We start from the raw sequence: 12,590 nt of genomic DNA, 5'->3' as shown, positions 1-12,590 counted from the left end.
TGAAATCATACAACATGTTCTTGTAACATACCTTTCAAATGTTATATGTTGCCCAGTAAATCTTCTCTATTCTTAATGGAAGCACGAACTTGTATTTAATACATAATACAATGATTTGCATGTCATGTTCAACCTCTATTTACCGTATTTTCACGACTATTCGACGCATCGTACTAATGGCCGCAGTCTCATTAATGCGTGACATTTCTGTATTTTACACATACACAGGACGCATCGTACGAATAGCCGCAGTTTTACAGTGGTAAAACATACGCCAGCTTAAACATACGGCATGCATGTGCGCACTCTAACACGTTAGCTTGAAGCATACGGTAGCATGCCAAGACATACAGATAAGATAAAAACAAGTTTTTAAAAAGGCAACGAAAGCAGAACTGAGTTCGGGTGTATTTTATTTAGCCATCGTACAATGTTCTCACGTTTTCGATCAATCATCACCCAGAAATCCATCAAAGTCCTCTTCCTCTGTATCAGAAGCAGAGGACTGCACATCTCAGTTGTCACTGAATGCATCACATGCTAGTGTGAGTTGCTACGCATTGCCGAGCGGAAAGAAGGAGTAGCAACAGCAAAGTCAACATTTCTCTCGTGTGAAGCTTTCCCACATTTGAAAGTAAAGAACAGAGCGAAACATGGTGGCAGCGCGTGTGTGTGTAGAAAGAATTGAACAATTGTGCAAGTACCGTAATCCATCAAAAACGCCGCGTTCCCTCTCGTTGTTGCGTATTGTGGCGTAACTCGCCCAGCGCTGCCTCTCACTCTTTGTAAAGTTGTGTTTGCCATCGATCATTGTTCCCATGCTGTTCGCAACTTTACTTTGAACGCCCGGTTGATGCCAATGTCCAGCGGTTGGAGTTCTTTAGTCAAGCCTCCGGGAATAACGGCAGGCTCAGAGTTCATTTGCTTGACTTGATTTTTCACCGCTGCTGTGAGATGGTCACGCATGCCAAAAGCATAACCGGTGGCTTTAAGTTTTAACTGAGCTTCGTAGGCATGTCTCTTTGTCGAATTTATTTTCAGGGGTTCTTAGAAACCAAAACCGGAGTTGTTTTGCAACAATGCATTGCCACACGCTATACAAGTGTTGGTACTGGCTTGAGGCGTCCACTTACACGCCCACCCTTCACCATTGGCGGACTAGCTTGTCTGTCCTCTCTCTCCCTCTCTCTCTCTCTCTCTTTCTCCCTCTCCATATATGTATATATACACGCCCACCCTTCTCTGATTGGCCGACTTCTTTCACAGTCACTTCCGCCTTTTCTCTATATAAACAGCGTGTTGGCTGTCAGTCAGATTTTGGAACTCAGCGCATATAAAGGACGCTCCGCACCATAAGGCGTCCTGTCCATTTTGGAGAAAATTTAAGACTTTTAATGGCGCCTTATAGTCGTGAAAATACGGTAATTGGCTACACTACTATGTTGGAATTGATGGCTGCAACACGTTCCAAACAAGCTGGGACAAGGTTGTTTTGGATGCAGTGCTCTCTGATAGGTCGAAGGTCATGGCCTTTGAATGTTATCTGTTTTTGGCCTTGCCGCTTACATGCACTGATTGGTCCAGATTCTCTGAACCTTTTGATATTATGGACCAAAGATGACGTAATCCCTCAATTCCTTGCAATTATACGTTGTGAAACTCTGTCCTTCAACGATTCAACTTGTGGTGACCCTCACCCAATCTTTGCTTGTGAATTCAGGATAGCTACTTTTTGACCCAATCATGGCACCCACCCATTCACAGTTAGCCTGTTCACCGGTGGGATGTGACAAACAGGGGTTTGATGAGCATTTCTCAACATTATTTTTTTTGCTAGCTGTTCCATCTTTTATGGAACGCATTACAGCCATCAAATTCTAAGTTAAATATTATTGGAAATAATTAAATGTACCAATTTGAACATTGAATGTTGTCTTGTCTTTGTAATGCTTCACTTAAATATAGGTTGGACATGATTTGCAAATCATTGTATTCTGTTTTGATTGATGAGCATAATGTCCCAATTTCACTGATATTGGGTTACTAAATGAATGCCTTGATAGCATATTTTTGTTCAACACTGATTTAGTAAAATGTGTCACTTTGTTCTCCTTTTCATGTGGTGGTATCGACCTTTAGCCCCAAAAAGGGAAAAGCATCTCTCCAAAAGAGGGAAGACTGAATTGGATGGTAAGCTTTGGATGAGGAACTATATCTCTTTTTTCATAATTTAACCAGTTAAAATGCATGCAACGTATTTGACAATGAGTGTCAAATCAGGGATGTCCCATTTCATTGCAGATTCGAGTCCAGGCGGGGACCCTGGCGGTCCGATCCTTGGCTGCAGAAGCTAGCTCTTGGGACATGGAATGTCACCTCTCTGGCAGGGAAGGAGCCCGAGCTGGTGTGTGAGGCAGAGAATTTCCGACTGGATATAGTCGGACTTGCCTCCACACACAGCCTGGGTTCTGGTACCAGTTCTCTCGAGAGGGGTTGGACTCTCTTCCACTCTGGAGTTGCTCACGGTGAGAGGCGCAGAGCAGGTGTGGGCATACTCATTGCCCCCCGCCTCAGTGCCTGTACATTGGGGTTCACACCGGTAGACGAGAGGGTTGCCTCCCTCCGCCTGCGGGTGGGGGGACGGGTCCTGACTGTTGTTTGTGCATATGCACCAAACAGCAGCTCAGCATACCCACCCTTTTTGGAGTCCTTGGAGGGTGTGCTGGAAAGTACTCCTGCTGGGGACTCCATTGTTCTGCTGGGGGACTTCAATGCTCACGTGGGCAATGACAGTGATACCTGGAGGGGCGTGATTGGGAGGAACGGCCCCCCCGATCAAAACCCGAGTGGTGTTTTGTTATTGGACTTCTGTGCTCGTCACGGATTGTCCATAACGAACACCTTGTTCAAACATAAGGGTGTCCATATGTGCACTTGGCACCAGGACACCCTAGGCCGCAGTTCGATGATCGACTTTGTAGTTGTATCATCGGATTTGCGGCCGCATGTTCTGGACACTCGGGTGAAGAGAGGGGCGGAGCTGTCAACTGATCACCACCTGGTGGTGAGTAGGCTCCGATGGTGGGGGAAGATGCCGGTACGTCCTGGCAGACCCAAACGTATAGTGAGGGTTTGTTGGGAGCGTCTGGCGGAATCCCCTGTCAGAAGGAGTTTCAACTCCCACCTCCGACAGAGCTTTTCCCATGTTCCGGGGGAGACGGGGGACATTGAGTCCGAGTGGACCATGTTCCGTGCCTCTATTGTTGAGGCGGCCAATCTGAGTTGTGGCCGTAAGGTGGTTGGTGCCTGTCGTGGCGGCAATCCCCGTACTCGCTGGTGGACACCAGCAGTAAGGGATGCCGTCAAGCTGAAGAAGGAGTCCTATCGAGCCTTTATGGCCTGTGGGACCCCAGAGGCAGCTGACGGGTATCGACTGGCCAAGCGGACCGCGGCTTCGGTGTTCGCCGAGGCAAAAACCCGAGCGTGGGAAGAGTTCGGTGAGGCCATGGAAGCGGACTTCCTGACGGCTTCGAGGAAATTCTGGTCCACCATCCGACGTCTCAGGAGGGGGAAGCAGTGCACCACTAACACTGTGTACAGTGGGGATAGGGCGCTGCTGACTTCGACTCGGGACGTTGTGAACCGGTGGGCAGAGTACTTCGAAGACCTCCTCAACTCCACCAACACGCCTTCCTTGGAGGAAGCAGAGCCTGGGGACTCTGAGGTGGGCTCTCCTATCTCTGTGGTTGAAGTCACCGATGTGGTTAAAAAGCTCCTCGGTGGCAAGGCCCCAGGGGTGGATGAGATCCGCCCGGAGTTCCTCAAGGCTCTGGATGTTGTGGGGCTGTCCTGGTTGACACGCCTCTGCAACATCGCGTGGTCAACAGGGAGAGTGCCTCTGGATTGGCAGACCGGGGTGGTAGTCCCTCTTTTTAAAAAGGGGGACCGGAGGAGGGTGTGTTCCAACTACAGAGGGATCACACTCCTCAGCCTCCCTGGTAAGGTCTATTCAGGGGTGCTGGAGAGGAGGGTCCGTCAGGAAGTCGAGCCTCCAATTGAGGAGGAGCAGTGTGGTTTTCGTCCCGGCCGTGGAACAGTGGACCAGCTCTACACCCTTAGCAGGGTCCTTGAGGGTATGTGGGAATTCGCCCAACCAGTCTACATGTGTTTTGTGGACTTGGAGAAGGCGTTTGACCGTGTCCCTCGGGGAGTTAGTGGGGGGTGCTTTGTGGGTATGGGGTACCGAACCCCCTGATACGGGCTGTTCGGTCACTATACCACCGATGTCAGAGTTTGGTTCGCATTGCCAGCAGTAAGTCGGAATCGTTTCCAGTGGGGGTAGGACTCAGCCAAGGCTGCCCTTTGTCGCAGATTCTGTTCATAACCTTTATGGACAGAATTTCTAGGCGCAGCCGAAGCGTTGAGGGGGTCAGTTTTGGGGGCCTCAGTATTACATCCCTGCTTTTTGCAGATGATGTGGTGCTGTTGGCTCCTTCAAACGGGGCTCTCCAACTCTCACTGGAGCGTTTCGCAGCCGAGTGTGAAGCGGTTGGGATGGTAATCAGCACCTCCAAATCTGAAACCATGGTCCTCGGTCGGAAAAGGGTGGAGTGCCCCCTCCGGGTCGGGGAGGAGATCTTACCCCAAGTGGAGGAGTTCAAGTATCTTGGGGTCTTGTTCACGAGTGGGGGTAGGAGGGAGCGGGAGATCGACAGGCGGATCGGTGCAGCGTCTGCTGTGATGCGGACGTTGTATCGGTCTGTCGTGGTGAAGAAGGAGCTGAGCCAAAGGGCGAAGCTTAATTTACCGGTCGATCTACGTCCCAACCCTCACCTATGGTCACGAGCTATGGGTCGTGACCGAAAGAACGAGATCCCGGATACAAGCGGCTGAAATGAGTTTTCTCCGCAGGGTGTCCGGGCTCTCCCTTAGAGATAAGGTGAGAAGCTCAGTCATCCGGGAGGGGCTCAGAGTCGAGCCGCTTCTCCTCCACATCGAGAGGAGCCAGATGAGGTGGCTTGGGCATCTGATTCGGATGCCTCCTGAGCGCCTCCCCGGTGAGGTGTACCGGTCATATCTCACCGGGAGGAGACCCAGGACACGCTGGAGAGACTATGTCACCCAGCTTGCCTGGGAACGACTCGGGATCCCCCGGGGAGAGCTGGAAGAAGTAGCTAGGGAGAGGGAAGTCTGGGCTTCCCTGCTAAAGCTGTTGCCCCCGCGACCCGGCCCCGGATAAGCGGTAGATGATGGATGGATGGAAAAAACCTTACACCCAAAGAGCAGGCAAAATCTAAATTGGAGAAAAAGACAAGTACTTTTATTTTTTTTACGTATAAAATCCACATTGTAAAGCTATCACAAGGTGGTCTTTGTGAGTATCATTAAATTGCAATTGTCATCATATTTAGGGTCTCCCAGAGCAAATTTGAGGAGACCATGGAATGAAGAAGAAAAGGCTGCTGTGGAAAAACACTTGGGGAGACTTATAAAAGGGTGTCAAGCAAGAACAATGCACTGACTGCAAAATGAAAGAGCCGCAGGCCTTGGGTCAAAGAACCTGTAAAGACGTAAAGAACTTCAAGAAAAGATCTGCTTCTCGAGTTCTTCATTTTTAAATTGAAATTTTCTTGCTGGAGTATTTTTTTTTCAATTCTTTTCCACTCTTCCTGAGCAGTGTTGTTAAAAATGTTCTACTTGAGGTGAGATTTAATGTTGACATGTACTTATAAAGTTTTACAATATATTTGATTTAGTTCCGTAAATTAATTGGCCAAAGCATGGGTCACTTTTATTGTAGTAGTAATTGTACAGCAATCAATCGGTTCAAGTTGTGATTGATATATAATGTATAAATGAGGAACTCTGCTTATCTTAAGTTGAAACTATCAAATTATTCATAAAACAGACTACTCACACTTTTTAAAATTAAAATACAAAATGTCTGCTGTGTAATTGCAGGTTAATAAGAGAGGAAAAACTCTGAAGGCCATACCAAAAGTTGATTTGTATGCTTAACTGCAACAAAACCAAAAAAGATAAGATATTTTAACCAAAGTCACAACAGGAGTGAGGACTTTGAATGTGCCCATTCAGAGTCCTCACTCCTGCTATGATTTCAGTTTCAAGTCTACTTTTTATTGCTCTGTTTTTTAAAGAAGTTGAAGTGGGGAAAGTAGTTGGGGTGACATCTAGTGTACAAATCTAAGACTAGTTCCTCTCTAAACCTATCAGAAAGGGTGGTCCTCACTCCCTATCTGGAGTTACCCGGACCTCACAAATATAGTCTTACAGGAATGCGTGTGTGTGTGTGTGTGTGTGTGTGTGTGTGTGTGTGTGTGTGTGTGTGTGTGTGTGTGTGTGTGTGTGTGTGTGTGTGTGTGTGTGTGTGTGTGTGTGTGTGTGTGTGTGTGTGTGTGTGTGTGTGTGTGTGTGTGTGTGTGTGTGTGTGTGTGTGTGTGTGTGTGTGTGTGTGTGTGTGTGTGTGTGTGTGTGTGTGTGTGTGTGTGTGTGTGTGTGTGTGTGTGTGTGTGTGTGTGTGTGTGTGTGTGTGTGTGTGTGTGTGTGTGTGTGTGTGTGTGTGTGTGTGTGTGCGCGTGTGCGTGTGCGCGTGTGCGTGTGCGTGCGTATATATATATATATATGTATATATATTCCTCATCTCACCCCTCGGGTGGTGTCTGTCCTCCATTCAGCTCGGGTCCTCTACCAGAGGCCAGGAAGCTTGAGGGTTCTGCGCAGTATCCTTGCTGTTCCCAGCACTGCGCTTTTCTGGACTGAAATATCCGATGTTGTGCCCGGGATCTGTTGCAACCACTCATCTAGTTTGGGGGTCACTGCCCCAAGTGCTCTGACCACCACAGGCACGACTGTCACCTTTACCTTCCAGGCTCTCTCCAGCTCCTCTATGAGCCCTTGGTATTTCTCGAGTTTCTCGTGTTCCTTCTTTCTGATGTTTCCATCACTTGGGACCGCTACATCCACTACAACGGCTTTCCTTTGCCCTTTATCTTTGATCACGATATCTGGTTGGTTCGCCATTACCATCTTGTCAGTCTGGATCTGGAAGTCCCACAGGATCTTCGCCCTGTCATTCTCCACCACCTTCGGAGGTGTTTCCCATTTTGACCTTGGGGTTTCCAGTCCATACTCCGCACAGATGTTTCGGTAGACTATGCCAGCCACCTGGTTATGGCGTTCCATGTAGGCCTTCCCTGCCAGCATCTTACACCCTGCAGTGATGTGTTTGATCGTCGCAGGTGCCTCTTTGCACAACCTACACCTTGCGTCTTGTCTGGTGTGGTATATCTGGGCCTCAATGGCTCTGGTGCTCAGGGCCTGCTCCTGAGCAGCCAGGATGAGTGCCTCTGTGCTATCCCTCAGGCCAGCCCTCTCGAGCCACTGATAGGACTTCTTGAGATCAGCCACTTCGGTTATGGTCCGGTGGTACTTCCCGTGTAGGGGCTTGTCCTCCCATGATGGTCCCTCTTCCAGCTCCTCATCCTCTGTTGTCTGAGACATTCTGTGAGTATGTCATCCGTTGGAGCCTTCTCCTTGATGTATTCATGGAGCTTGGATGTTTCATCCTGGACAATGGCTCTCACACTCACTAGTCCCTGGCCTCCTTCCTTTCGGCTTGCGTACAGTCTCAGGGTGCTGGATTTGGGATGGAACCCTCCATGCATGGTTAGGAGCTTTGGGTCTTAACGTCCGTGGTCTGAATCTCTTCCTTTGGCCACCTTATAATTCCTGCAGGGTATCTGATTAGGGATGTGAATGTCAGCACTGAGGACGATTCGATACACATCTCAATGCACTACCAGCGATGCGATACTTAAACGATACATGGAATTTTCTGGCAACACGATGCGATACGTTTCACCGTCTTCACAATGCGATACGACGCGATACACATTTAGTTCAAATCAATGCGTTCCGATACGATACAGTGCAATTTGTTGTGATATTGTGCAGTTAAACACGATGCAAATATGCAAAGAAAAAAAGTTTAAAAAAAAAGATGGAATTCAGTATGGTATTGCAAAAAGTAGACCACTTTATTCCTTATAAACAGTAGAACGTGTAAAACAACTTATTTAAGCCCTTTCACAATTGGGTTTTGTGCAAAGAAAATGTAAACAATTTGGCACCTGAGACTCACAGCTGTTGCTGTAGTGTAAACACAAACCGACTACTCACTGAGTGTCTTGTATGAAATATCCATCTCCATAGGACAGGAAAAAAAATACAATTGAAACAATGTGGCAGTCACAGTCTCAAACCTGCTGTGTGTATTGTAGCGTACACAGACCACTCTCACTGAGTGTCAAAATGAAATGTCCAAAAGAGTCATCCATATATAGTTTTTCCTTGCGCGGTCACAGTGAGCTGCAAGGGGACCCCCAAAATAAGAGGCGATTTTTTTCTGATCCTGACCTGGTTTGCCAAGAGTTTCTCCGGTGTCCAACGAGGAACTGGACGGGGAGGCACGGGAAGGGGACGGGAAACTTGTCGGTGATGTGGTGCCATCGTTTTAAGTGGTCTGCATATTTGTGGTGCTGCCGTTGTATGGCTTCGTAGTGCGACATTCTTTGCAAATTACGGAGCTTTTATCAATCTTTCCGTCTTTCTTTTCGAAGCCGTATTATTTACAAACATAAGATCTGAATGTTGCGGAAGCATTAAATACAGTAGTTTCCTCGCTGCTGCTTGCGCGAACTTCCATAGTGTTTCGCTAGTTGTGTACTGGACTGTATGTGACGCATGGCTACCGTCCGTATTCAACACAAAACGCAAAACGATGGTGCATTCATTGCGCCTAGGAAAGGGCAGATAGGTGACATTTAACATGAATAAAAGGGCGCTTGAATCGGATTTTACCGATACCCACCAATGCATCGTGATGAATCTCGATTTCACCCGTCAATCGCGTCGTACCCAGTGAATGAGCCGATGCACTCGCATCGGGAGTTCCTTCAGGGAGTGAGACCCCTTCAGTGCGGACTACCTTTCCTCTCTTAGTCACCATCCGAGTACATTTCTCAAGCCCGAATGACATCCCGATGTCGCTGCTGTAGATCCTGGTTGTGTGGATCAGGGCGTCCATGTCCCTTTTGCTCTTCGCATACAGCTTTATGTCATCCATGGTGACTGATCGTAGCTCCATTTCTGAGGCGGTATCCATAGCCTGTCTTGGTGATTACTTGGCTTAGGGGGTTCAGTCCTATGCAGAACAGCAGTGGGGAGAGTGCATCACCTTGGTATATGCCACATTTGATGGACACTTGGGTAAGTGGCTTGCCATTGGCTTCAAGTGTGGTTTTCCACATCCTCATCGAGTTTGCAACGAAGGCTCTTATCTTATTGATCCATGTGTCCACTTACTGTATCTTAGCCGCAATGATGCCTGACATGAGCTTCCATGTCGTGGAGAAACAGGTTATTGGCCGATAGTTGGATGGGACTGCACCCTTTGAGGGATTCTTCATGATCAGGATCGTTAGCCCTTCGGTTAGCCATCCTGGGTGAGTCCCATCCCTCAGCAGCTGGTTAATTTGTGCTGCTAGGCGCTCATGGAGTGCTGTTAGTTTCTTCAGCCAGTAGGTGTGGACCATGTCCGGCCCTGGTGCTGTCCAGTTCTTCATATCTGAGACTATTTCCTGTATGTCTGCCACTGTTATGGTGACTGGGTTCTGTTTAGGGAGTTTGCTGTGCTCCTCTCTCAGGGTCACTGCTGTTATGTGCAACCTCCTTCTCCCATATGCCTTTTCAGTACCTTTCAGTTTCCAGTCTTGGTGGGTCAGCTCTGTTGTTAGGACCCTGGCACTGAGCGTACACTTTTGCAAAAGGTGGTGTTTACCCAGCAACGGCAACATAAACCAGTATCATCCAATTAAAATTGCTCGTGCAGCCAACTGCAGCCCTGAACAAGACATGAGCAGTGAAAAATCGATCGATGGATGCATTAAACAAGCGAAAATATTTTGTTTTATCTGCGAGCCAGATGCAATCATCAAGCGAGCCACAGGTTCCTGACCCCTGATCTCAAAAGCTCGCATTTGTGATGGAATGGGGCTGTGTTAGTGCCAAGGGCACATGTAACTTGCATATCTTTGAAGGCATCATTAATGCTGAAAGGTACATAAAAGTTCTGGAGAAACAAATGCTGCCATCCATACAACGTCTTTTTCATAGACGCCTGTGCTCATTTCAGCAAGACAATGCTAAACCATATTCTGGGCTTGTTACAACAGTGTAATTTCATAGTAAAAGAGTGTGGGTACTCGGCTGGACTGTCTAACCAGGGGTGTCCAAACCTTTTGGATCGAAGATCTACTTTTTGATCAACTAACCTCACAGGATCTACCCTTACCGGCGCGCGCACGCACACACACACACACAAATTTAAGATTTACCTGCTTTATTTTATTTTTTCAATATTGTTTTTGTGAAAATGAGACTGATTAGTGTGCAGTGTATATTAACACAAAAATATATTACTAACATGTACAAAGAGACACAAATGGTTGTTTGTTTTTTTTCTTCTCGACACTCCTCGGATCTACTTGGGACCTGTCTTAGATCTACCGGTAGATCAGGATCTACCTAATGGGCACCCCTGGTCTAGACCTGTCTCGCATTGAAAATGTGTGGTGCATTATGAAGCGTAACGACAGTGGAGACCCGAACTGTTGAACAGCTAGAGCTGTACATCAATCAAGATTGGGGGGGGGGAGAAAAAGGTGATGCAATACAGTGGAAAACATGAGCCTGTCGTATTTTTTTTTTAATTTGTTGCAGCCATAAAATTCTTAAGTTAATGATAATTTGCGTACGTGGCACGTTGGTCTACTGGTTAGCATGCCCGCCTCACACGACAAGTCAAGGTTTGATTCTGACCCCAGCTTTCCTGTATGGAGTTTGCATGTTCCCCTGTGTGGATTTTCACCAGGTACTCATGCAAGGTAGGTTGATTGAATGCTCTAAATCAGGGGTCCCCAACCGCCGGTCCGCGGACCGGTACCGGGCCGCACAGAAAGAACTTGCCTTAATTCCGTTTTATTTATTTCGAAATACGATTCTCTGTTATATCCGTCAGTGTCACGCTTGACTCACGTCAAACCACGCTTCTCCGTCACGTGACCGATTACGCTAAAAACAAAACGTTGGAGGTCGCAAAATGAGTTAAAAAACTGCTGGAGATCGCAAATGACGGCGGCCTTAAAAGTACGTTCGAGACAACCGGATTAAAGTTATGGCTGAATACTCTGAGATCGTCACAATAGCACTGTTGCTATTTCCGACATCCTACCTGTGTGAGGTGGGGGGTTTCTGCAGCATCGTCGACTAAAACTAAATTACGAAGTAGACTGAACGTAAACCACACACTTACGGTGTCATTGTCTCCTATTACCCCGAGATGGGACCGTCTATTGCAGAAAATCAGTGAGTCGTCATTTTCATGCACTTTGAATTTGCGTTGTATAGTATTTTGAAGGCATTAAGCATTACCATAGCGATCAGTGTTGCGGCCAGATTAGACGCTCCTTGTGTTTATTATTATACTTCGAAAACACAACAGTTTTCATGCAGCTCATACCATATTATTTTGTTGTATTAATCCGCCACATCTTAAATCCCGGTCCCTGAAAATATTGTCTGACATAAACCAGTCCATGGGGCAAAAAAGGTTGGGTTGGACCCCTGGTCTAAATCATGGATCTGGAATTCCAGTTCCTCGAGAGCCGCATGATCAGCCAGCTCATAAGCAAGTTCTGTTGAGGCCTGAAATGATCATGAACAATTGAATCAGGTGTGTTGGAGTCGGGGGGGGGGGGGGGGGGGGGGGGATCTAAAACAGGCAGAATACGGCCCTCAAGGAATTGGAGTTCCCTACCCCTGGTCTATATTGTCCCAAGGTGTCGTTGTGAGCTGAATGGTTGTTTGTCTATGTGTGCCCTGCGATTGGCTGGCAACCGCCTGTCAGTAAAAACAATAAAGTCGATCAGTTTTAGCTTTAAATATCTTGTATTTGTCATGTATTCAACTAAATATAGGTTGAAAAGGATTTGCAAATCATTGTACCGTATTCTGTTTTTTATGTTTTTAAACACAATGTCCCAATTTCATTCGAATTGGTCTCTCTCTCTCTCTCTCTCTCTCTCTCTGGGTATATGAACCTGTTGGATTTGTACAAAGTAATTCTTCCTTGCTGAGCTTGCAATTTTTTCTCTTTCATATTTTTCTCTTGTAAATTTACACTGTTCCCCTAATTATGACTGAATTTTGTAATTCTGTAACTATTTTGTTCTTTGAGGGGAGATGTCCGAAATGTTGCGGCTTCGTGAGACTCCTTCAAAAGCACTTCTGTCTGCTGTGCTTGGGGAGCACCAGATTGACATCCCAACCCCCAATCAGGTCTTTTGACTTCTCCAACTCTAAACAGGACTTGGACAGACCACACCCAAACCATGGATCCATCAATTCGTACTTAATTTCATGGAATACGGCGTAAAACTCAGGTAAACCCAAACGTCATGGATTTTAATTCACCATATCTAAACATTCGGCTTTTCTTCAACCGCCACCAC

The 12,590-nt window shown here is 47.0% G+C and overlaps 1 long non-coding RNA gene across 1 annotated transcript; it reads left to right on the top strand.

Moving 5' to 3' along the window:
- The first annotated feature begins 4,234 nt into the window (after nt 1-4,234).
- Nucleotides 4,235-6,402, top strand: LOC127591933 (uncharacterized). Its single transcript, XR_007960027.1, has 2 exons — nt 4,235-5,314; nt 5,412-6,402. It is a non-coding gene; the product is annotated as an uncharacterized LOC127591933 (long non-coding RNA).
- The last annotated feature ends 6,188 nt before the right edge of the window (nt 6,403-12,590 follow it).

This window comes from Hippocampus zosterae, chromosome 19 (assembly GCF_025434085.1).
Source record: "Hippocampus zosterae strain Florida chromosome 19, ASM2543408v3, whole genome shotgun sequence".
NCBI lineage: Eukaryota > Metazoa > Chordata > Actinopteri > Syngnathiformes > Syngnathidae > Hippocampus > Hippocampus zosterae.
The sequence above is the reverse complement of the archived record's forward strand: the minus strand, read 5'-3'. Positions and strand labels throughout refer to the sequence as shown.